Genomic DNA, 25,404 nt, shown 5'->3' on the forward strand with positions numbered 1-25,404 from the left:
TATCCCCTGTTCCTCCTCCCCCCACTCCCCCTTTTAAACATGGGCACTACGTTAGCCCTTCTCCAGTATTCCGGGACCTCTGCTATCATCCATGAGTTTGTAAATATTATTTCCAGTGGCTCAGAGATTTCTTCAGCTAATTCCTTCAGTACCCTTGGGTGAATAGCACCCAGCCCCACTGATCTGAATTCATTCAAATTGGTCAGAAGATCTCTGATGTGTTCTTTACTTATCCTGATCTGCATCCCTTCCCCTTTTTTGTCTATGGTAACTTCGCTAGTAGTCCGGTCACATGTTATTTTTTATGAGAAGACTGAAGCAAAGTAGGCATTGAGCAGTTCTGCCTTCCTATCCTTCTGTTACCAGCTCACCGCCTCCATTGAGCAGTGGACCCACACCATCCTTGATCTTTCTTTTTTGTCTGACATATTTGAAGAACCCTTTCCTGTTGTCTGTAACATTTCTTGCCAGCTGTAACTCATTCTTTGCCTTGGCTTGATTTTGTCTCTACACGCTCACGCTATTCCCATGAATACTTCCTTAGTGACATGCCCCTACTTCCATGTATCCCTTTGGGGTTTTAGATAGCTAAAAACTCCTTGTGCAGCCACATTGGCCTCCTGTGGCTCTTCTTATCTTTCCTCTGCATCGGAATAGCTTGCTCTTGAGCCTCTAATATTACATCTTTTAAGAACTGTCACCCCCCCTTCGACTCCTTTTCTTCAAAATTGGTCTTTCCATGGGACCTTGCCTACTATTTCTCTCAGTCGGTTGAAATCCACCTTTCTGAAGTCCAGTGTCCTTGTTTTGCTGTTCTTATGTCCTCCTTTCCATAGGATCTTCAATTCTATCATCATGATCACTTCCTCCCAAGTTCCCAACCACCTTCAACTAATTCATCCCTGGTGGTCAAAACTGTATCCAAAATGGATGAAACCCTTGTTGTTTCCTCAACTTTCTGACTCAGAAAGCTGTCCCCTACACTCACTAAGAATTTGCAGGACGTATTATGGTATTATGTTTTTCTGCAATAGTCTTCCAACAGAATATTGTGGGTCTTGGGACCCACACATAAATAAATAATAACGGAGCCTCAGAAATTATTTCCATTTCCACTGGGAACCAAGCATCATGAGAGTGAGATGCTCCAAATTGCTTCACCTAAATCAAACCATTTCCCCATTTGTCTCCTCCCCCTCCCCCCCCCCCAAACACACAATCTGGCAAGAATCATGACACAATTACAATCATGAGAACGACATTATTTGTGGAAAACAATGATGCTCAAGCAAATGTGTCTTTGTTGATGTAACTCAGAGCAGTGGGTGGGCTGTATTTTAGGTGAGAAAGGACACACTGTGAAGTGAACATCTGAGGTGGCTTCTGTTTGTTTGAGTCTGTTACCCTTAGGGCTGTGTTCTTTTGGCTGGAGATATCTGTTGATCATACCTCTTAACAGTAATTATGCCAGACAGCTTTTTGGCTCTCAGTACTGTTTCATAGGTAACATAAATCATACAAATTATTACCGCAATAGTAAACTATAATTACCCACAAACCCTGACATGTCAAAAGATGTATTAATTTGATAATTTAATAAATACTTTACTGTATATAACTATAATTACTACTTCAAAATTGACACATATACCACCTTGATTTTTTTTTCTTGCAGCAAGCAGTTCAATATAACATTGACTGGTCATTTAAATTCAATGAAACAAATATGTTAAATTATAATCTGGTAGTATGTACAAAGCCTTTCTTATAGGGACAACTTGCTATGGTTAATTTGCTTTATGCTTATTAAAATACTAAAAGCAATATCCTATTAGTAGTTCAAGAAGGGACAAAGGTCAGGCTTGACACAGCCCTGGATGGGATGATTTAGTTGGGGATTGGTCCTGCTTTGAGCAGGGGGTTGGACTAGATGACCTCCTGACGTCCCTTCCAACCCTGATATTCTATGATTCTAAGGGAGACACATCTGATTGACAGCCCAATAAATTGAAATAGTATCAAAACATCTGAAACATTGCACTGTTTCCTACCAGTGGGAGAAATAATCAGAGGCTAGAATAAAAATGAAACTTATTTTTGTTCTTGCTTCAAATTTTGCAGGAAAAATTACAGACAGATCTTGCAGGATGAAATCTGTAGTTTTTGTAAACATAGTGATAACAAATATCTGTGGGAAAAACCTGGGTCCCCAATCCTGCAACTTCTTGTGTATTCCTGGATTGCTGAACCCAAAACAGTCACATTAATTTCAATGATCAATACATGGGAGCCCTGCTAGTTACAGCTCATTGGTAAATTTTTGAAACATCAAAATTTTCACAAAAAGGCGGGGTGGGGGGAGGAAATGGGGAAAATCTGCAATATTTTATACCTGGTTGGGAAATCTTTGATAGAACTAGTTTCTGTTGGAGAATGCAGTTCCATTGTAATAGAAATGCTTTGAAAAATAATGTTGATTTTGCCAAAATTTTGTTTCAGAGAAAAAATAAGAAAAACATTCCATTTTGGCATTTTCAGAACATTTTTTTTTTGAAATGTTGTATATTTTGTATTATATTACATATTTCAAAATAATCTAACTCATTTTGATCCACTCAAAACCATTTTTTCCAGGATTTTCCTTTATGGTAAATTTCAGGTTTTGTTGCAGTTAGTAATGAAGCCAAATTCTGAAATTTCTAAATAATTCCCAAAGAATAATTTTTCAGACAAATTTTGTCTCTTTCAAATGGACCATAAAAAGATCAAGATTTTGTTTAAATTGTTAAAACCATTCACAAATTTCTTTGGGGGACAAGTCTGAGCTTGCAGATTATTTATTGCAAATACTAAAAATTCATGCTGCTTTGGTGAGAAATATAAGTCATGTGGTGATCTCTTTGCACCCTGATTGGATGAATTATGTAACTAACCAATAAAGTGCAGACTGAAAATGTACAGTTTAAAATTTACTACCTGTGAACATTCAGTATCGGAGCTCAGAATCCCCTGTGTATTTGCTTTAATATAGAAATATTTTTTAAATGTGTTTTGTGAAAACAGTTTACTGATTTTCAACCAGTTTTTAAGCACTGGTCAACTTTAAAAAAAAAATTGAATGAATTTTTTTTTGGCAAACATATTCACTAACATGTTCATAGGGGCTTGCAAATTGGTTCCCTGGGGGGGGGGGGGGGAGGGCAAGGATGCTTGTTTGAAAGGTGCAAGGTCCTAATGAAGAGAATTCTGCCAGCCACCCCTTCTTTTCTTTTTATGCCAACAGGATGCTAACAACTGTGTATCCATCTCACTGAGAAAGCAAGAGAGAGGCTTTCCCCACACCCACACCCCTGACACCCCTGCACTTCTGGATTTCTACCAAGCATGGTGACAAAAGCATGAGGACACCACAAAGGCAACCCCGTTCTGCCATTTCACTTTCAGACCCAAGAAGTTACTGGATCGTTCGGATAAAAATCCAAAGATCTTGGGGTGTTTTTATGAAACTAAGCTCCAAACCTTTTGAAGTTTGCTCCTCCCCCTTATAACATTCAGGTGCATCAACATCAGCTGTATCTTGTTTTTTATTTATTACAGCAAGATTATTTATAGATATATATTTCTATGGCTACATTGTCAAGCTGCCACAGAACACCCCACAGTGAGTAATTAGCTGACATGTATTTTTTCCATCTCGATGCACAATGTTTTTGTTGGCATTCAGTATACATGTCAGAAGAGCCGCTCTTATACAAGGAGCCAGTTGGTAGATATCTGCCCACTGTATTCCCAGCATGTGGGAAGCTATTAACATATAGGCCATCCTACCAATTGGTGAGATTAGTTAGTAACATGCTGCCAATGCACTGTACTGAGGCCTCCTTCACTAGGGGTAATTGTTTTTGTTCATTTATCTCTGTTTTCCTCCTTTAATTACTTTATATATTAATGAGACAAGGCAGGTAAGGTAATATCATTTATCCGACCAACTTCTGTTTGATTAATGTCATTCATAAACCTTGGCAATAGCCAGGGGCGGCTCCAGACACCACCGCAGCAAGCGCGTGCCTGGGGCAGCAAGCCGCGGGGGGCGGCCTGCCGGTCACTGTGAGGGCGGCAGTCAGGCAGCCTTCGGTGGCATGCCTGCAGGTGATCTGATGGTCCCGCGGTTTCGGCGGCAATTCGGCGGTGGGTACGCCGAAGCCGTGGGACCGGCAGATCACCCGCAGAAACGCCGCTGAATCTGCGTGACCGCGGACCGCCTGCAGACATGCCGCCGAAGGCCGCCTGACTGCCATGCTTGGGGCGGCAAAAAACATAGAGCCGCCCCTGACAATAGCTAATGCAGGTGAAACAGGACTATGGGACTGATCCTCAACCAAAACCTCCCATTGAAGTTCAGGGATGCAGTTTTGTATCCTAAATGTATGTTTACATAGAACCAAATGTCAGTGCCTAAAGCTACCTTGCAACAAAGAGAAGTCCACATTCTGGTGAAGGAGATTTTACCTTCTCCAGGAGAAATCCTTCTCTGCCATTATGGAACGAAACATTTGTTTTCCCCTCCACTTCTTCTACCTAGCTGGTGATATCACAAGGCTACGTCTTGCTACATCTCTTTGGCTTTTTCTCTGCTCCCTCTTGTAGAAATCTCTCTGGCATGCATCCTCCTTGCCTTGAAGATGCAGAAAGCCAGAGCCCTTATTATTCCGATTGCTCAGCAATGCCAACAAAATAAGCCACCTGAAGCAGAAGCAGCCAACTCAATAAAGTTGTTTCATAAGCTTGATGAGTCACCGTGCACCGGCACAGAGGAGGCTGGTTGATTTGGGAGCTTTAATTTTTTTTTAATTAGATGATCTCAGACAAAGAATCCCTTGTTGTTTTCTTGCACGTACTGATTCATGAATTATGATGTAATAGGCAATGTTGCCCAGGTGCTGCGGTGGTCTAAGAATTAGGCCCCGGACTCACTACTTCTGCGTGCTAGGCCTCCCTTTAACATTCTCTGTCTCTGGGAGATTGGATAAGTAACTCAACCTTGTTTCCTTGCATAATAGGTAATAATCATAATATGTGTAATGGAGGTAATAACAGTTGTCTTACCTGCCTCACATGGAGAAGATGCTGTGAGAATTAATTAGGTTGTGAATCGCTTTAAAGATAAGTGCAGTGTTATTAATAGGTAAAATCCATTGCATTTAAATACAACTGGCAAGCGAGTGTATTATATTACAGTGCTTACATAGCATGGAGATAATAGCCTTATAAATATCAAGAGATGATACAGAAATAAAAAGAAAGATAACAGACAGATCTCTGTTGCATTTTCATATAGCACCCTGATCAGTGGTACAGTTTCCAGTGGCACAATAATACTTAGCTCTTAATGAATTTTTTTATTCCTGGGTCAATATTATCTCCATTTTGGGATGGAGAAACTGAGGCATGGGAGGTTACGCAACTTGTCCAAGGGCACACAACAAGTCAATGGTAGAATAGACCCAAGGGTTGAGAATTTCCAAGGCAGCTCATACAGCTTCCATTCCATGCAGGTCTTCTAGCACAGTGATCTAACAACTGAGCTACATGATCGTCAATAGGAGGTCAGCGTGTGGACCGAGTGAAGGATGTGCTCTAGAGAACAGAATTGCAAGTGAGATTCCCAGTGTGGAGATTGGTGAGGAGAACTGTACCCCAAATGCAGATCACAGATTAATAGATTCCCAGGCCAGAAGGGACCATTGTGATAATCTCGTCTGACCTCCTATGTAGCCGAAGCCATAGTTAAGCCACTGAGGCCTAGAAGTATTGTCCTGTGATCTTAAATGGTAAGGTGGGGGTGCAAGGTTGTGACTGTACTTTAATAAAGGAAGTCAGACAGACACTGCCTGAAGGGAGATTTTAAGAAAATGTAAATATAAACAAGTTAGTGTGGGGCAAATCTTTTTAATTTTTATTTTAAATAGGTAGAGCTGTATGGCATCAAGGTAAAGAAACAGAGGCTGGTGGGAAGACCAAAGCATTCCAGGAATTAGGTAGGGATGTTCCCTTTCCTGGTATTATTTGGGATTGTTCTAATTTCAGCAGGGTGAGCCTTCACCCTATAGCCCTGGCTTGCAGATGTTAAACAATTTGGACTCTATTTTGGGGCTTAATGCAATGTCCTAATGTGGCAGCCAGGCCTAACAGAGCAGCCCATGTCATGAGCTCAGCACCAATCTTAGATGGTTAACTATCAGCAAACTCAAAAACTGGCTGGCTGTGCCTTCAGTCAAACTAAAGAGGTGGCTGCTTAGTCAGTGTTTCAGCCAAGGCTCTGACCTAGCCCTGGAGTCCTGGGCTAGTATTTAGTAATTCTTCCCCTTTTCCAGTTTCACTCAGATTTTTTCCAAAGAGGAAGGAGGCAAGTCTTCTTAAGTGGTCTGCTTCTTAAGTGGTCCTCCAAGCCTATTGGTAGGCTTGGAAGGATTCGGTTTTTATAGGCAAATGTTGGTTTCACCACACACACACACAAACCAATGAAAAAATGTGTTCATTGATAATAATCAAAATTTACAGATAGGCAAAGTAAGAAAAACGCTGCTTGAGAACGTGTTGAGTTTGATTTCAGGATATTTGCTTTGTGTGTTTTGACAGGTGCTGTTGACAATTTGTGTTTTACCCGTTATAAAGCTTTAACTTTTCGAATCTCAACATCGATTGTTAGTAAATAATTGTTGTCTGTCCCTCCCAATTGTCTGAGCTCCCCATAATTTCCTGGAACTGTGAGCATTTAAATAGATACATTTTTAAAAAAATGCTTAAACCCCATAATTTTGCCCAACTGAGAAAGTTTAAATCAATAAGAATCAGAAAAAAATGCTTAAAAATAAACATAGATATTAACCGTTGAAGTTGTAAAAAAACAAAAATTGAATTCAGTCAAAACTATTGGTCAGTGTCTCTTCCTGGCCCTTCTAAGCCTCGGAAGGACTAAATTTCATTGGTAACCCAGCTCGAGCAGATTTTCCTTAAGTAGGGGAGTGACAAGGTGCTGATGCCCCAGCACAGGACAGAGAAGGCCTGATAGACCCTGTCACACATAACATTTTTCTATTCACCATGACATTGCACTGTGCAGCCATTGCATCAAAATGCCCATGCTGTGTTTTATGGTACAGATATGCTACAGCATAGTGATGCACTTGAAGGACTTGATGCTTCCATAAAAGTTTGCATCCAATTTCAGATGCTTTACCAGACATATTAGAGCCTCACAATCTTTTAAAGCTATCCCTTCCCCATTAAACCCAATATAGTATAATAAATATAGGGAAACATAAGTGGAGACACAATCCTGATCCTCCTGCTCCCAAAATAGCAGGAAATATAGGAGATGTGTATTAGCTGTCAGCAGTATAGGATCTGTGACACACAACTGAGCAGTTCTGATATCATCCAATAAAAAGCAATAGTGTATGTGCACACTCACCAGTGCATTGCTATTAAAAAACCTGCACATAGAATATGAGGGTTGGCAGGGACCTCAGGAGATCATCTAGTCCAACCCCCTGCTCAAAGCAGGACCAATCTCCAATTAAATCATCCAACCAATTTTTGCCCCATATCCCTAAATGGCCCCCTCACAACCCTGGGTTTAGCAGGATAATGCTCAAACCACTGAGCATTGGAGGTAAAACAAATGAGAGCGCTTTCTGATCTATTCTCTTCTGAATGCCAGGGTGTAACTGCCATAAATGTTAATGGGAGATATTCACGTGCATCAAAAGAAGCAAAGCCTCTTTTGTGAAGACAAGATGAAAGCCTTTTATAAATGTGACCTACTGGTGGAGAAGGCGTACTTTCAGATGGAACCTATGGGTTTACACTGATGGGTTAGATTTTTTTTTTTAATACAATACATTTTGTTAAGAAGAAGGATTAAAGTATTTGCCAAAATGATTTGTGTTGACAAAATGGCTTAGTACATTTGGCAGATTTACTTTATGGAGCAGAATAAATTAAGGTGTCTAGTTAAAATAAAAAAGTGGGTTATATCCAGTGAAACAATTTCAAGTATTTCAGAAATTCTATTTTTATTCACTTTGCAAACGTGCTTAGTTGAACTGCCAGTCACTGTTACATTTCCATTTCCAAGCAATTAATTAAAATCCCAAATCAGGTTTTTTCTTGATCATGCCAGCAGGAGTTGGTTGCCATGGTAATAGAACGATCAGTAGCATTTGGGGTTGGAGGGGAAATGGTCTGCGTTTGGGCTTTTATTGTTGAAACATAAGTGAAAGTCTGAAGGTGCTTATTGGCTGAGCTGTGGAAGCCTGTGGCTCCAATTGCACAATTGGCAATGAGCAAGGGTTCTAGGGATTACATTGTTTTAAGGGATATCATTTGGCCAGTTGCAAAAGTCATTACCAACAGCCTTTTCATTCCTTCAATCTATATATTAAAACCTGAATGTAACTGATCACGGAACAGTCTCTGCTCCTAAAAAGATTTTCAATCTGTAATTGGCTGTATTTGCAAAGACCTATCACAATAATGTTTACCCCCACTGGTCCACTAACCTTTGGATATATAGCTCATTTTCAAACATTACTGCAGGCCCATGGCATTTTACAAGAGGAGTTGTATCTTAGAAGTGTTAGAAGGGCAGTGTGTGAAGTATGTGTGTGCACAGGGCATAATCCCAAACCCATTGAAGTTAGTGGAAAAACTTCCATTTACATCACTGGTTTTTGGGTCAGACCCTTCTTTGAGAGGTAAATCAAGATTGAGGCATCCTATATACAGCATATGTAGTCTAAAGAGATTCTATTAGATGTAAGAATTGTCATCTTTTGACTGCAGACAATATTAAAATGAAGGATAGTAGCTGAAAGATCTTCTAAATCATTAGGCTGTATTAACACAGAAGAATTCAGTGCTTCACATGTGGTACTTATTAAGCAGCGCATGAAATCAGGAGATTGGTAACAGAATTACAACATACTTAAGGTTATAGGTCATATACCAAATTTTATCCTTATGTATTAGCTAGAAATTAATCTGAAAATAATTAGAAAAGAATCCAGATATTAAAAAGAAAAGATTTGGAGAACACTGGGATTTCATGTCATGCCAGAGCATAAAATTCCAGCATAAGAGCAAGTCTAAAAACACTGAACAATGGCCTAACTCTATTGTTGGGAAGGAGAACTATATTTGCTCCCTGAAACAAGCTAGCTTTAACTTTTTGAATTTCAACATTAAATCGTTGCTGTCTGAGCTCCCCATAATTTCCTGGAACTGTGAACATCTAAATAGATAAAAATTATAAAAAATGCTTAAAAAAAGAACTCAAATCTTTCCAGGCTTTGAGTTTTATTATTAACCCCACACTGCACTCAGGTTTTACTGGTCTGGACTTTGAGTGAGCTTGGATTAAGTGTTAAATTCTGGGGTAGGGTTTTATAGTTGGATTTATCAATTTTCAGCAATCCAAATGTAACACCCACAGATCCGGGTCACCGGTGGGTAGGATTGAACCTGAGACTTCTGGAGCTAAATGCATCAGCCTCTACTGCATGAGTTAAAAGCTACATGTCTCTTAGCTAAGGCTGTGGAGCAGACTCATTAAGTTCTAAGTGGGCTCAGTGCCACTAGAGGGGACAGAGCAGCACACCCAGGAGGTGTGTGGGTTACACAAATTTCATTGTTTCATTAATAGGTTTCATTAATATCTTACACTTAAACATAAAAGCACAGGCAATGAGTCTATCAGATCTCACTAATTGTCATTAATAACAGCCTTCCCAAATGAAAGAGAATCAAAGTCTCAGATTCACTCAACCCATATTTACCCAACACCCTCCCCTTTGAAAAATATTGGGTAGATATGTAGACTTTGCAGTGTGACCTGTAAATCTGCCCCATCAGGCTCTATCTATCTCTGTAAGGTGTTTATATGCCCCCCTCACCACAGTATCTGAGCGGCTCACAATGTTCAATGTATTTATTTTCACAACACTTCTGTGAGGTAGGGAAGTGCTAATATCTCCATTTTACAGATGAAGAATGGAGGCATAGATATATTAAGTGACTTGCCCAAGGTCATAGAGGAAGTCTGGAATCTCCTGGAATTAAGACCAGATTTCCCAAGTCCTACACTCATGTTCTGTAAGAAGAGGCTGATCCACTATCATTGTAATGGGATGAACAAAAACCCTCAAACTTTAATGACAATCCAAATTGTGTGGCTAAGCCCCATCTTTAATTTAGAAGGACAGTAGTTTCACTACAATGAGCCTGTAATAATAAGTATTCACGTTTCTCAACAGATTTTTTTTCACTTATATGAAAAAAATTAGTTCTTTTACTATTAAAAATAAATAAATAAGTTAAGCTATATAAATGTACATAAAATATACAACACATATACCAATATACCACACATGTAGATATCATATATAATATACATACATATATAATTAATGTAAAGTATGTATCTGCAAATGTATATATGTTACTATTATATATCACAAGATAAAAGCTACATTAAGAAGGAGATAATATTGAGATATACATATCAGTAATTTATGGTAAAATACTAACATATCGGTGTAATCCGGGGGTTCTCAAACTTCGTTGCATTGCAACCCCCTTCTCACAACAAAAATTACTACACGACTCCAGGAGGGGGGACTGAAGCCTAAGCCTTTCTGCCCTGACACCTTGGGGGGGGGGGGGCAAAGCCAAACCCAAGGGCTTCAGCCCCAGGTGGGGGGCCTGTAATCTGAGCCCCACCACCCAGGGCTGAAGCACTTCGGCCCCAGGCAGTGGTGCTCATGGCTTTGGCTTTGGTCCTGGGCCCCAGCAAGTCTAACGCTAGCCCTGGCAACCCCATCAAAACAGGGTCACGACCCACTTTGGGGTCCTGACTCACAGATTGAGAACCGCTGGTGAAAAAACAAGCATTATAAACCTAGGAAATTCAGAAGTAAGGTTAAACTTAAAAGAACATCCAAATGTGTTAATGTATGCAAAATACTAATGTATTTACTTGTAAATTCTCAAGAAAAACATTCCAAGTTCAAAGAATAAGTGCTGCAATTTGACAGAAGTTATCCAGTATTTTTTTCTGACATAATATAGTATTTGCATCCCCGCTTTAAGTGCACACTTCAACTCATTCTTAATTATGGAGCCTGAGTTTTCTCCCTAATGTCCAAAGTAGCTTCATAGGGAAGGCTGCAGATAGATTTTTCCCTAACGACAGAATAAAATCCCTCTATTTTACAGTCAAAGGATTGAATTTAGTTTCCATATTTCACATTCACTCTTCAGCGGTCAACTGAATTTTCTGTCACATTTTCTTGGTCAAATATTTACCAGCTTTGACAAAGAAGATGTTTAAAAATTAGCCTTTAAAAATGTCCTGATATACTCAAATGTTTAGAGATCCCTTCAGATAAATAAACATAATCCCTGTAAATTACAATAATATGTCCTTCTCTCTCTCTCTCTCTCTCTCTCTCTCTCTCACACACACACACACACACACACACACACACACACATTTTCATAACAACTAAAGAACTAAAACACCTTGGCACCTTGTTTACACACTGTTCCAGTTAAACTGGTTTCTAACACTGTTTGCTTGACTGGTTATAAAGTAATTTGACTGGTACCATGTTTAAAATGTGGCACCCAAATTCACTTTAAGTGCCAATACAGACATGACCACAAAACACAAAATACATGGTGTATGTTGTGTTTAGAGTTAAAGAAATTAGGTGTCCAGAGGCAAACTGGGAAACCAACAATATGACGTTTATGCAGAGCTAAGGCCTGGCTCCTATGATATGATGTGTGCAGGTAGACCCTCCACAGTCATGCCTATCACATTATAGGATTGAGTTCTAAGAGATTACTTCACTATGGTGTCTCCTGAAAACTTGACAAAGATTTCCACCCACCCCCAGAAGGATATGGATGAGAGGTATTTGAGTCATGCATAGCTACATGAATTTAACCCCAATCTCACTCTGGTTTGTGGGGTCATGTTTTTCATCATTCCTGAGTATTTGGACAACGGCTGAGTATTTGTGAAAATGTTTGTGAATTCCAAAAGTTACATGAATGTAGCATGAACTTATCCGTCCAAAAATTCATACCAGAAGTTTATTTCCCTTCCCCTCCCCCCCCCACCCCTCAGTTTAAAATTTTCAGTCATTGAACAAGGGGGAAGAAAAAAATACCATGTGATTCTGATGACTAGTCATACAACATTGATCCTGGACACACTAAGGTGTAGTGGACAGGGCCCCGAAATGGAAGTCTGTTAGGTTAAATGTGGGGTCTGATCCCATTTCTGTCACTTAATCTGTTGTCTGACCGTGGGAAAAGTCACTTAGGCCTGGTCTACACTAGGCGTTTATGTCGAATTTAGCGCCGTTACATCGAATTAACCCTACACCCGTCCACACCACGAGGCTATTTAGTTCGACATAGTGGTCTCTTAAATTCGACTTCTGTACTCCTCCCCAACGAGGGGAGTAGTGCTAAATTCGACATGGCCATATCGAATTAGGCTTGGTGTGGATGGAAATCGACGCTAATAGCTCCGGGAGCTATCCCACAGTGCACCACTCTGTTGACGCTCTGGACAGCAGTCCGAGCTCGGATGCTCTGACCAGCCACACAGGAAAAGCCCCGGGAAAATTTGAATTCCTTTTCCTGCCTGGGCAGTTTGAATCTCATTTCCTGTTTGGACAGCGTGGCGAGCTCAGCAGCACTGGCAACGATGCAGAGCTCTCCAGCAGAGATGGCCGTGCAATCCCAGAATAGAAAGAGGGCCCCAGAATTGACTGTTCGGGAAGTCTTGGATCTGATCACTGTGTGGGGCGATGAGTCCGTGCTTTCCGAGCTGCGCTCCAAAAGACGGAACGCAAAGATCTATGAGAAGATCTCTAAAGCCATGGCAGAGAGAGGATACAGCCGGGATGCAATGCAGTGCCGCGTGAAAATCAAGGAGCTGAGACAAGGCTACCAGAAGACCAAAGAGGCAAACGGACGCTCCGGATCCCAGCCCCACACATCCCGTTTCTACGAGGCACTGCATTCAATCCTTGGTGCGGCCGCCACCACTACCCCACCACTGACCGTGGACTCTGAGGATGGGATATTGTCCACGGCCGGTTCCTCGGACATGTTAGCGGACGGGGAAGATGAGGAAGGAGATGAGGAGGACGAGGCAGTCGACAGCGCTTCCCAAGCTGATTTCCCCGACAGCCAGGAGCTCTTCATCACCCTTACAGAGATCCCCTACCAACCCTCCCCAGCATGTAACCCAGACACAGATTCAGGGGAAGGATCAAGCGGTAAGTGCTTTAAACATCTAAACATTTATTTTTTACAAAACTGGAATATTAAGAATAAGAACAATATGTGCTTCATGATTTCTTTACCCTGGGCGCTTAAGTAATCAGTTCCAACTATTTAAAAAAAATCAAACAGTGTCCGGTTGTGCATGATTCTGCTGCCCAAGCTGCTCCACTCTATAGTCCCTGCAACTGCAGCTATATGAAAATCCAGTCTATATGTCCGGGGATAAAGCAATAATCCTCCACTGACATCTCAACGAAGCTCTCCTGCAGGTAATGGGAAAGCCTGTTCATCAGGTTCCTGGGGAGAGCGGCCTTACTGGGTCCTCCGAAGTAGGAGACATTCCCGCGCCAGGAGACGAGCAAGTACTCCGGTATCATTGCCTTGCATAGCATGGCGGCATAGGGCCCTGGTCTTTGCAGGCTTTCTCGAAACATCCTTTCCTTCTCGGTGTCCGAGATCCTCAGGATAGTGATGTCGCTCATGATGACCTGCTTTGAATTAGGTAGGGGACTGTTAGTATTGGGACTGCTTGCAAGTTCCTTTACAGAACTGTAACCGCTGTAACCGCTGGTTTGCAGCCACGCGGTGGATGAGGGAGAGGGGCAGCATACAGGGATCTTTCCCTGGGACATCCGCGAGGGGGTGGGACAGGGCCAGAGTTCATGCTTGGCCGATTGCTGGCAGCAGAGACTGGCATTGCTTTCAATGTGAAAGGAGGCCAGTGGTACTACTAAAGTTTTAAGCAGCCACAAGTCTACGGCTTACCATCTTGGTAAGCCTGCTACAGAGATTACGGTGTCCTGCCACGCTTCCCAGATCCGAAGTGCAAAACCCCAGGCACTGAAGGCGAGGTCCGAAAATTCGACCTTGTCCTGAGTGCGCATGTGAAAGGTGCGGTGCATGGTCTTGTTCACAGAGAAAGACTATGTTCTTTGTTCACAACTACATTTATGTTTCGGAGGAATTCACTACCTTTTCCTCATTCCCACAGCCACATCTGCGACTGTCTCCCAACCCAGCCTGGCATCACACTCCCAGAGGCTAGCGCACATTAGGCGGAGGAAGAATAAGACGCGAGAGGACATGTTCTCAGAACTAATGGGCTGCTCCCGAGCCCAGGCAGCACAGCAGAACCATTGGAGGGAGAATTTGTCCCAAATGCACCGGACACACATGGAACGTGAGGAGAGGTGGCGGCAGGAAGACCAGCAGGCGACTCAAACGCTGCTTGGACTTCTGAGGGAGCAAACGGACACGCTCCGGCGCCTTGTTGATGTTCTGCAGGAACGGAGGCAGGAGGACAGAGCCCCGCTGCAGTCTATCAGTAACCGCACTCCCCCGCCACCAAGTCCCATACCCCCCTCGCCCAAAGTCCAAAGAAGGAGGGGCGGCAGAGTCCGTGAAAACTCTCACTCCACCCCTGCAGACTGCTCAAGCACCAGAAGGCTGTCATTCCCCAAAATCTGAAAAGTCCTTTCCTGCCCGCCTCACCCAAGCCCCCGTCCAAGTTTCACCACTCAGTTTCTTGTGTGGTTGTTAATAAAAAATACGTTTCTGTTCATTACTGTTTCAGTCATGTTCTTTTGAGGGAGAGTCTGTCTGAAGGGGGGGAAGGGGCTTGGGAATTGGACAGGACAGTCACCTTTAGCAGGGGACAGAGGCGGGGGCAGGTCCAGCAACAGGGCACATACACAGTGCAGTGACTAGTTACCCTGGTCAGTCTGGGAGGTGGTTTTCATGTTCTGTGCGTGGGGGGGGGGGTTGCTCTGTGACTTTGTGGCGGGGGAGGGCAGTTACAGATCTTATGCAGCGGTCCTTGTCCTGGATCACAGAGCCACGCAGCAGGGGATCTGTAACCCTCCTCCCCCTGCCATAAACTCACATAGCCCCCACATACACGCAGTTCCGCTCAGGAGGGCTGGCAGGCTCCGTTGAAACAACCAGTCCGCCACTGCGAATCCTGTCATTCCTGGAGTTTAGAAGGATCATTTGCATCAGTACACTACACCCGCTCCCCACCACAGTCTGCGTCCCAGGTTTCAAACATTCCCGCGAAAACAGTACTAAAGACAACGGTGTTCATTAACAAAATACAACTTATTTTATTTTTTTGGAAGGGGGTGGAGGGGGTCTGTAACTGGAGAGGATAGTCAACATTAACTGGGTAAAGAAACGGTGGCAGGTTCAGCTTCTCTGTACAGAAACTTAAAAGTCACTGGTTACCCTGCTCACTGTGGAACCTAGCTTTCAAAGCCTCCCGGATGCACAGCGCGTCCCGCTGGGCTCTTCTAATCGCACGGCTGTCTGGCTGGGCGTAATCAGATGCCAGGCTATTTGCCTCAACCTCCCACCCCGCCATAAAGGTCTCCCCCTTGCTCTCACAGAGATTGTGGAGCACACAGCAAGCTGCTATAACAATGGGGATATTGGTTTCGCTGAGATCACAGCGAGTCAGTAAGCTTCTCCATCTCCCCTTGAGACGGCCAAAAGCACACTCCACCACCATTCTGCACTTGCTCAGCCGGTAGTTGAACAGTTCTTTTTCAGTGTCTATGGCTCCAGTGTAGGGCTTCATGAGCCAGGGCATTAGCGGGTAGGCTGGGTCCCCAAGGATCACTGTAGGCATCTCCACATCCCCAAGAGTTATTTTGTGGTCCGGGAAGTAAATACCTTCCTGCAGCCGTCTAAACAGACCAGAGTTCCTGAAGACGCGAGCGTCATGAACCTTGCCCGGCCATCCGACATTGATGTTTGTAAAACGTCCCCGATGGTCCACCAGTGCTTGCAGCACCATTGAAAAGTATCCCTTTCTGTTAATGTACTGGCTGGCCTGGTGGTCCGGTCCCAGGATAGGGATGTGAGTTCCATCTATAGCCCCACCGCAGTTTGGGAATCCCATCGCGGCGAAGCCATCTATGATGACCTCCACGTTTCCCAGGGTCACTACCTTTGAGAGCAGTACCTTAACGATTGCGTTGGCTACTTGCATCACAACAACCCCCACGGTAGATTTGCCCACGCCAAACTGGTTCGCGACAGACCGGTAGCTGTCCGGCGTTGCAAGCTTCCAGAGAGCTATGGCCACTCGCTTCTGGACAGTCAGGGCTGCTCGCATCCGGGTGTCATTGCGCTTCAGGGCAGGGGACAGCAACTCACAAAGTTCCAGGAAAGTCCCCTTCCGCATGCGAAAGTTTCGCAGCCACTGGGATTCATCCCAGACCTGCAGCACTATGCGGTCCCACCAGTCCGTGCTTGTTTCCCGTGCCCAGAATCGCCATTCCACAACATCCACATGACCCATTGTCACCGTGATGTCCTCTGCGCTGGGTCCCGTGCTTTGTGACAGGTCTGTGCCACTCTCAGACTTCAGGCCCTCACCGCGGTGCCGTAGCCTCCTCGCCTGGTTTAGCTGCATCTGCCTCTGGGAAAGGTGGATGATAAGCTGCGAGGCGTTGACAACGGCCACAACTGCAGCGATGGTCGCAGCAGGATCCATGCTCGCAGTGCTGTGGCGTCCGCGCTGTCACTGACCGGAAAAGTGCGCGAACTGATTTCCCGCCGGCGCTTTCAGGGAGGGAGGGAGGGCGGTAGTGATGGACGGATGATGACAATTACCCAAAAGCACCCTCTACCCTTTTTTTTTACCCAGAAGGCATTGGCGGCTCGACCCAGAATTCCAATGGGCAGCGGGGACTGCGGGAACTGTGGGATAGCTGCCCACAGTGCACCGCTTCCAATGTCGACGCTTTCCCCGTTAGTGTGGACTCACAAAGTCGAATTACTGTCCTTAGTGTGGACACACACGTTCGACTTTGCAATATCGATTCCACAAATTCGATTTAACAGAAATCGAACTACCCTCGTAGTGTAGACATACCCTTAGCCTCTCTGTGCCTGTTTCCTCTTTTGCCTCTTGTCTATTTAGATTGTAAGATCTTTGGGGCAGGGACTGTCTTTAACTTTGTTCATGGCATCCTGGTGTTTTTTGTATTTCAGTCATGTCTCTATTGGGGCTCCCAGGCTCTACTGAAATATAAATAATAGTTATAAACTTCATTGCTCAGTCACTTTGTTTCTTTTGCATCCATGTTTGTATATTTAGACTATAAACTCTCTGGATAAAACAAATAAAATGAAAGGAGCAAGAGGAGGAAGCACTAACAACATCAGAATAAACTAATTATCTGAACATACCCAGCAGGCATGACAGTAACCACTTCTGACATCTGATTAACCCTTTCCTAGATGTTCCATGCCCCACAATGGTACCAGTAGACACCTGTCAAGATATGAAGGGCTGGATTATCCTAATCTGATTTATGCTTAGTCACGGAGATTTGGATAGTCTGGTGGGAAATCCTTCTTCATAGTTCATTTACTATCTCATTTCGGAACGAAATTTTGGTTCTGCATCCAGATAAACTATTAAGGCAAGATGGTTTCTCACCTTTTTGCTTGCATTTGAATCTCTTAAAATTAAAAAACAAAAAACAGAAAAAAAAAACCTTTTTCAAACTGCAAAATCAATGGCTGTCTTTCAGTACAGACTCTGGTCATCAGTAACTCCGATAAGATGCTGATCATAAATAGAATACAAACCAAGTGCAAAATCAAGGTCCCAATCTTGCAATCCATCACTCATGTACCATGAGACCAACTAGACTGACTTGCAGTCCTGTCCAGTGTTGCCCCTTCTCATATCAGGACAGGGCCAGATTTACACCGTGGGTGCCCCTAGGTGTAGGGGCTCAGAGCTTCCCCCCACCAGGAGCTATGGGGTGCTCGGAGCTTCTAACTGCCACGGGTGGCGGGATACCCCACTACTTTTAATTGTAGGTGCCCCAGCACCCCGCCGCCCACAACCCCCCCCACTGCCCAGCGCCCCAACACACACAGACCTTCCCTACCCCCACTACCCAGATCCCCCCACGGCCCACCCCCCAGAGATCCACTCTCCCAAGCCCTGCCCCCAGGCCACATTCACTGGCCCTGCTTGGAGGTGACTCTGTCCACTGGGCTGAGCGAGGAGCGCTGCAGCTGGGCTGTTTGAAGCCGTCTCCCCCTCAGCCGGCCCCGGCCCCAGCCCCGATCCCTGCTGGGATCAGGGAGTGGTAAAATTTGAATTTTTAGGCACCCCTAGATTGCCGGTGCCCCTAGGCAATGGCAATGGAAATCTAATGGGAAATCTGGCCCTGCATCAGGCAACAAGTCTCTTTGCAGAATCTGCTACTTAGGGTTCAACACATGCCACATCTAACTCTGTTTAAAGATGTGTCTAGTCCACTGATGTACCACCTTAATTCAAGCCATATTGTCTGGACAATTCCTTTAAAGAACCTTGGTGTCACCTCCAGATGATGTACAAAGTAGCAAGGATATGCTCCAAACTTAGCCAATGCCTATCTCGTGACAGATCCAACAGTCCAACCGCTCTGGTTTTGATCTTCCATGCCATCCGTGGGCAAACCTGAATTGCTTCAGATGTCCAGTGATCAGATGTGTTGAAATGAGTATAAGTGGGGCCTTTGTGACTCTCCCCTTTGTTGCTGTGGCCAATTAGAAGATGTAGATCATATATTTGCAAGGAGCATCCATCGGCAAAGGCTGCCTGGTTCCCTCACGGACTTGAACAATGCTCTTCCCTCAGCTATTGAATGGTTAAGACATTTAGACTCACACACTTGACTTGAACATCAATGTAAATGCAATTGCAATTGCAAAAAACACCCCTCAGGTGAGTGGTCCCATTTCATTGGGATGACTCCCGTGGATAAGGTTTTTCAGGGTCAAGCCCAAGGACATTTAAGGGAGAAACATAAGAGCCTCTTGCCTCTAGTCCCCCTTAGAAATATTTGGTCAGCTATTGATCTGAATGTTTCATTCAAGGCCACTTTGCACTCCACCAAACACCCCTTTCTTCCCAAAGATCACCAAGGATCAGATCTTTCAAAGATGATACTCATAGCGATGCAGAAATGTGGGCATTGTCTAGACTAGGAACATTTGTATGTGTTTGTCTTTAATGTTGCAGCTCCACTGGTGGAAGGTGTAGTGCAGGTAAGGCACAGGTGTCTATACTGCTGTGTCCCCTTAACTTTGGTTAGATGACACAGTGATAAAAATTCCCTTTCTGGGAATTAGATAAGATGCATGTCTGTTCTACAGTCTTCACCTCCCGTAGCACCTGAGGAGCTGCACTGGTGTGATAAAATGCTTGCAAATTTTCCATAGGTGCAACCTTGGATGCTAATGTGAACTGAACCAGAATTCCTCAAACTTACCCTGGACCCTGGCAGTCAATCTGGATTCTTCCCTTCCTGTGCACCTTCACCAGTCCTAAAGGGTTTGCAGGCCAAAACCATCCACAGTAATACTTGTGCCTTCAAATTACACCCTCTGCGACAGCTGTGCAGTCCCGTTGCCTTGAGTGGGTTTGCACAGGTGATTGGACTTCTAGCAAACCATTCTGTGGGCTGTAGATGATGCACAAGGAAGAATGCCATTCATCTCACACTTTCTTTTCCCTGTTGGCTCTACAGTGCTAACAGGACATAAAAGCACAGAAAGACAGTTGCAGATACTACAGTGAGAAGACTTCAGCTAGACACAAAACACGTATCTGCTCAGTATTTTTTCACCGTAATTTTCCATAGTGGAAGTTGGAGCTGTGCACTCAGACTGTGAGGTGACCTCCTTTCATTGTGGGGAGGAGATAATGGAATGGTCTGTTCAGCTGTAACCAGGCAAGATTGAGGGGAACAAACTTTAGATGACAACCTGAAATGGAGTTGATGATGAAATGGGATGATCCTCAAAAGACCAAAATTTCTTATGTTCTCAATAATAAAATCTATTAACAAAGCATTTTTAAGAGTGTTTTATCTGGCATATCATGGAATAAAGATCTAGATATATGCAGTAATTAAAGATCAACTTTGATTTTGATAATCCTTTTTAATTGCTTTTTTAATTGTTGCAAAAATTTTCAACATTTCTGTGAAGTGCTCTGTGGAAAAACGCTGATGTAGAGAGATTAACTAATCAAGATCGCTCCATTCTGTTTGAATAACTAGAAAGGGACTTTGAGTGGGTAAGTGTAAAATAAATCTTCTGACTAATGTATGGCTCCATGTAATCTCATCTCACCTTCTGGGAACAATGTATAACAAATTAAAGCTTGGATCATGAAATGTCATACAAATCTGGCAGCACAATTTAATTCAGAGGGAAAAACTACTATTCTCTTGGTTCTTAATAGCCATAGAAAATTTCAATTACAGGAGAATCTTGACAAACTCTACCTTGAGGGGATGAAGGAATTTTGAAAAGTTTTCTTTAACCATCTCCAGTGTCTCAAAGAATGTAGGTTGGTTTACCCATTCTGACCTGTGCATACTATCACAGCTTTTCAAGTCTGTTTGAAAGCAGGATGGAAAATATGAACACTGAAAATGTTCAGAGATGGAGAAAATAAAACTCTTGCTCAAAATGGGCCCTAAAATAAGGCTATTTTAGTTGGGGTGGACAAACTTGCTTTGCCTTATTTAGAACTTTATCAAGCACCATGGGTTTGAAAGTATATCTTGAACTTGAAACTTGAAAATTATTGGGTTCATGGTTTACTAAGAAAGGACTTAAAATGGAAGTAGAGAGGTGGCAGAGAGAATAAAATCCAAGGGGAACGAACATAGGGTGAAAATGGAACAGAGTGGAAAATTTATACAAAGGGATGGAGTAGGGAAGGAGCAGATAGAGAAAAGAGAAAAATTGTAAGGAAGAAATAAATATATGTGATATACCATAAAGATCTTTTAGCTTAACTTTGGATGGTGCTACTATCACTATTGCATAGAACATGCTTCACTAGATTAGCTAGAAAAGAGTGTGTTTTAAATGAATCATTCTTGGGGGCAGTAGGGGAACCATGGTTTAATGTATGGAAAGAAACATTTACAAACCTGGATGAATTTTGTGAACACAGCAAGCTTAAAAAAATGTTGAGCGGTTTTTCCAACTCCCACATTGTGAAGTATAGTATGAGATTAAAAGTATGTGTGCCTCAGATGTTGCATCTATACTGCAGATGTACTGGTCAAAGCTGCAGAGTTTAAGAAAGAAAAAAATAAAAATGTGTGTGCACACACTTAATTGTTTTCCAGGTATATGAAATAGCTCCTTGTTCCTTGTGGAAGCTCATTTTGGTAGTAGATGCTGTTTCAGAAGTCCAATATAATGCAAGGTGACTTTACTTTGTGTCTCGTCTTTCCTTTAAAACCAAAGCATCATGAGTAGACCTCGGTGAAACTTTTTTTTAAATTAAAAAAATACAGATTTGGTGACAACAAAAGGTTTGGCAGATTTGTTGAATTGTTCATCTAAACAAAAAGAAACAACAAAAATTCAGAAAATGTCAAAATATTTTGACTTTTGGAAATGAAACATTTCAATTTTTTAATTCAAAATTACTTTTCATGTTAATATTTTATTTTAAAAAATCAAAACCTTTAAACAGCACTCAATATCAAAACGAATTTTTAGTTTGCGATTCACTGAAAATTTCGAAAAAAATTGGTTCTGGGTCAACCGAACACACATTTTTTTTATTTTTCAGGATTGCCAGCAAACCAAAAAAACACAATTATTTACACAACTCTGCTCACGAGATGCTTGATAACTAAAAGCCAAATGGGAGAGAAATCATGGTTACAGATGTAGCATATGGAGCTTTAAAAATGTAGTTGCCTGTCATAGTCATTGTGGTTGTTCTAGCTGATTGCCCATTTGGGTGTATGTGTTTGGGACAGGCACACCCCCACATGAGACCATGGGAACTCTAGCAAATAAGTGTCTTTTGAGGCTATCAAATCACACACTTTCTTCCCCTGTGCTGGAACCTGAAGGAATAAAGGGGAGCTGGCCCAAATCCCGCTTCAGTTCCATCTATAATTCAGGCATGCCTCAAAAAAGACTCTGAGAAATTGTGGAAAGTGGGCTGGCAGTGTGGATCTATGTAGAAAATCATAGTGCAGGACCAGTTACTGTGAAAACAGAACACTTTTTCTATTTCAAGATCTGCCTTCTTAGGAGATTTACAATTAGTAGTGATCTTCCAGGGGGTAGGTCTGAGGAGTGCTACTTGAAAATGACTGCGGGAGTGTTTTCTTGGCACCAGATCTAAAAGCTAAGGCAAGTGCGTAAAACTATGTAAGCTTGCGTATAGCGGTCTACACAGCGGCCTTGTATTTTTCAGTGCGAGAGACACGGTGAAGCTGCCTTATATCTAGTTGCTCCATAAAATCTATGAAGGGCTGAACACCTGCCAAATTTTAGGAGTCAGACAAAAGCCTCAACCTTAGTGCCAGACAGCTCACATAAAATAATCGCTAATATAACAATGGAACAAATATTAAGGGGAAAAAAACCCATGACCATAAACACTCAGAGAACAATGTCAATGTGAGTTGTAATCATCATGTTCAAAATGGAGTGTGGATTTTTCTAAGGAAATTACAAAGTTAGGCCCTGATTTTTCAAAGCAATCTGTGTAGGCAGATCCTTGCAATAGGGAAAGGTGGAGGAAAGATGGCCTCGTGGTTAGGGTGCTGATTTAGGAGACCAGGGTACAGTTTCCCTCTGTCACAGAGGCTTCCAGTATGATTTTTGGGCAAGTTATCTACATCTTTCTGTGTCTTAGCCCCTCATCTGTAAAATAGGGCAGATAATGATACTTCCCTACCTCAGAGATTATGGAGGTGCCCAGATGCTATGTTAATAGGGGCCACATAAGTACCTGAAATTCCACCCACATAGAACCCTTGTCAACCTCTTCATGGAGATAAAGATCTGCCTACCTTGATAGGCGTGGGATCTTAGTGGGTGGCACGAATATAGACTTCAGTAGAATAGATCCAGCACGTCACACACTCTTACATAATTCTCAGTATACTTTCAAAGATGCTGCTCATTTCAGACATTTCTGTTTTCCAGTAGTAAAACCAAGAACCTTCTATTATTTACTAAGCAGCTAATTGCATTTGAGATTCCCTTCAACATAATTAAATCTAGGCAAGCAGATAATTCCTTTGACGCTTATCACAAGACCAAGATTTATTTAAAAGAAATTATTTAATTTTGGAGTATCACAGCTATAGTAACTAAGGAAACCCACCTCATTTTTCTAAGGAACTATTTGGGTAGCGCATGGAATTAGCTTGAGAAATAGACAAAATGATGAATGACTACTTGTAAAAATAATACGTTGTTGCCATAATTAATAGAAATTGCTTCTGTTTAAATTTCCAAATATGAGCGTAAAACACAATTTAAAAAAAGATGCCTTAAACTATATTATTTGGGAAGAATTTAGGTCATGGTTGTAGCTGTAGCTTATTTTTCACGTAATAACTATATCTTTTAGATTTGCCTAATTACTAGATCTGGTTGAAGAAACTTTGATGGAACCATATTTCATCAAAATATGCAGTTCCATTAAACTCAGCTTCTCAAAGCATCCTACTGCAACATTTTTTTTGAATAAAATGTTCTGATTTTTCATATTGAATTTACTTTTTGTTTCAATTATTTTCAGATTTGGAATATTATACAAAAGAATTATATGTTATAATGCCAAAAACATTGAAAAAGTAAAAATCACAATGATTTTGTTGAACAAAATGTTTTAATCAATCCAAAACATTTTTTCTTGAATTTTCCTTTGTGAAGAATGTTGTCATTTTGGGGTTTTGTTCCGATTCAGAGCAAAGGCTGATAGTGAAATCGTGAAGTCTTTCTGTCCTCTGCCCAGCTCTATATATTACCATTTTCTATTAACACATATTTGTGTGTGTGTGTGTGTGAGAGAGAGAGAGAGAAAGAATGGGAGAGGGATTAGCTAGTATGTCTGATTTCCACCCATACATGTTTGTACAATCTTTTCTAGTCACTCAGAACCCATTGTCTCTCTGTAACACCAACAGACCTTGGTCGTTGGCGTATGGGATTGGACCTGCGGCCTCTGAAGCTTAGTGCATGAGTCTCTACTGCATGAGCTAAAAGCCAATTGGTTGTTAGCTAAGGCTGTAGAGCAGACTCATTTCACTGTCTCTAAGTTGTCTTGGTGCCCCTAGATGGGACAGAACACAACACCCAGAAGGTGTGTGGGTTACATCTCCATGCAAACTACAGGAGGCACTCATATGATATTCCTTCACCCGCTCACTTCCCTGGTCCTGCTCGCATGAACAGAGAGCAACAATACCCGAAGTCCAAAGGTGCAAACAATTCGATGTTTATTGGGGTGAACTTCCAGCAAGCAATGATTCAAGTTTCCTTCCTCAGTGTCCCCCTTCCCAGCTCTGACACCACAGAGCCTTGCCTGTGTCCCTGTTCTCATTCCACCCCCCCTTAGCAAAACATGATTCCAATTCCGCCATCCCCATTCCCTGTCCCATCCCCCCTCTTTACTTCCTGATTGACTGCAGACTATATAGTAAAACTTGAGTTCTGCTTAGCTATACCTTAACCAATCATTTTACTGAAATCTAACTAACCAATCCTAACATATTGTAACATGATTATTTAACCAATTATATCCCACCACCTTAATTGGTTTGCACCAAACAAAATTAATTATACAGCAGACAGAAACAATCACAGAACCAGACAGAGATTATACAGACAAACAATAGGGAAGTGAAGACTACAGTGATAGAACAATACAGAAATGAGGATTTCACACCCCAGCTATTGATAAGTGAGTTCTTGCCAGACAGGATGCTATCAAACCAAGTTTTCTTTAAATCTTTTAGGCTCTTCCCTTTCTCTGGAGGTGACAGATCGGCTCACCTTTCTAACAGCCCCAGATTGCCTTATTTCAGTGTGACTAGTTTGGAATGTGAGGATGTGACCGTTCGCTTCCCAGCTTACGGCTGCCTCCGCTGCTTAGCCAAAGGCCTTATTTAGCCTAAGAACAGGGCCTCAGACTGTCCCAGTAAGAGAAGGCCATTACACTGGCAGACAGTGATTTTGATTCTTTCT

This window comes from Emys orbicularis, chromosome 1 (assembly GCF_028017835.1).
Source record: "Emys orbicularis isolate rEmyOrb1 chromosome 1, rEmyOrb1.hap1, whole genome shotgun sequence".
NCBI classification, from domain to species: domain Eukaryota; kingdom Metazoa; phylum Chordata; order Testudines; family Emydidae; genus Emys; species Emys orbicularis.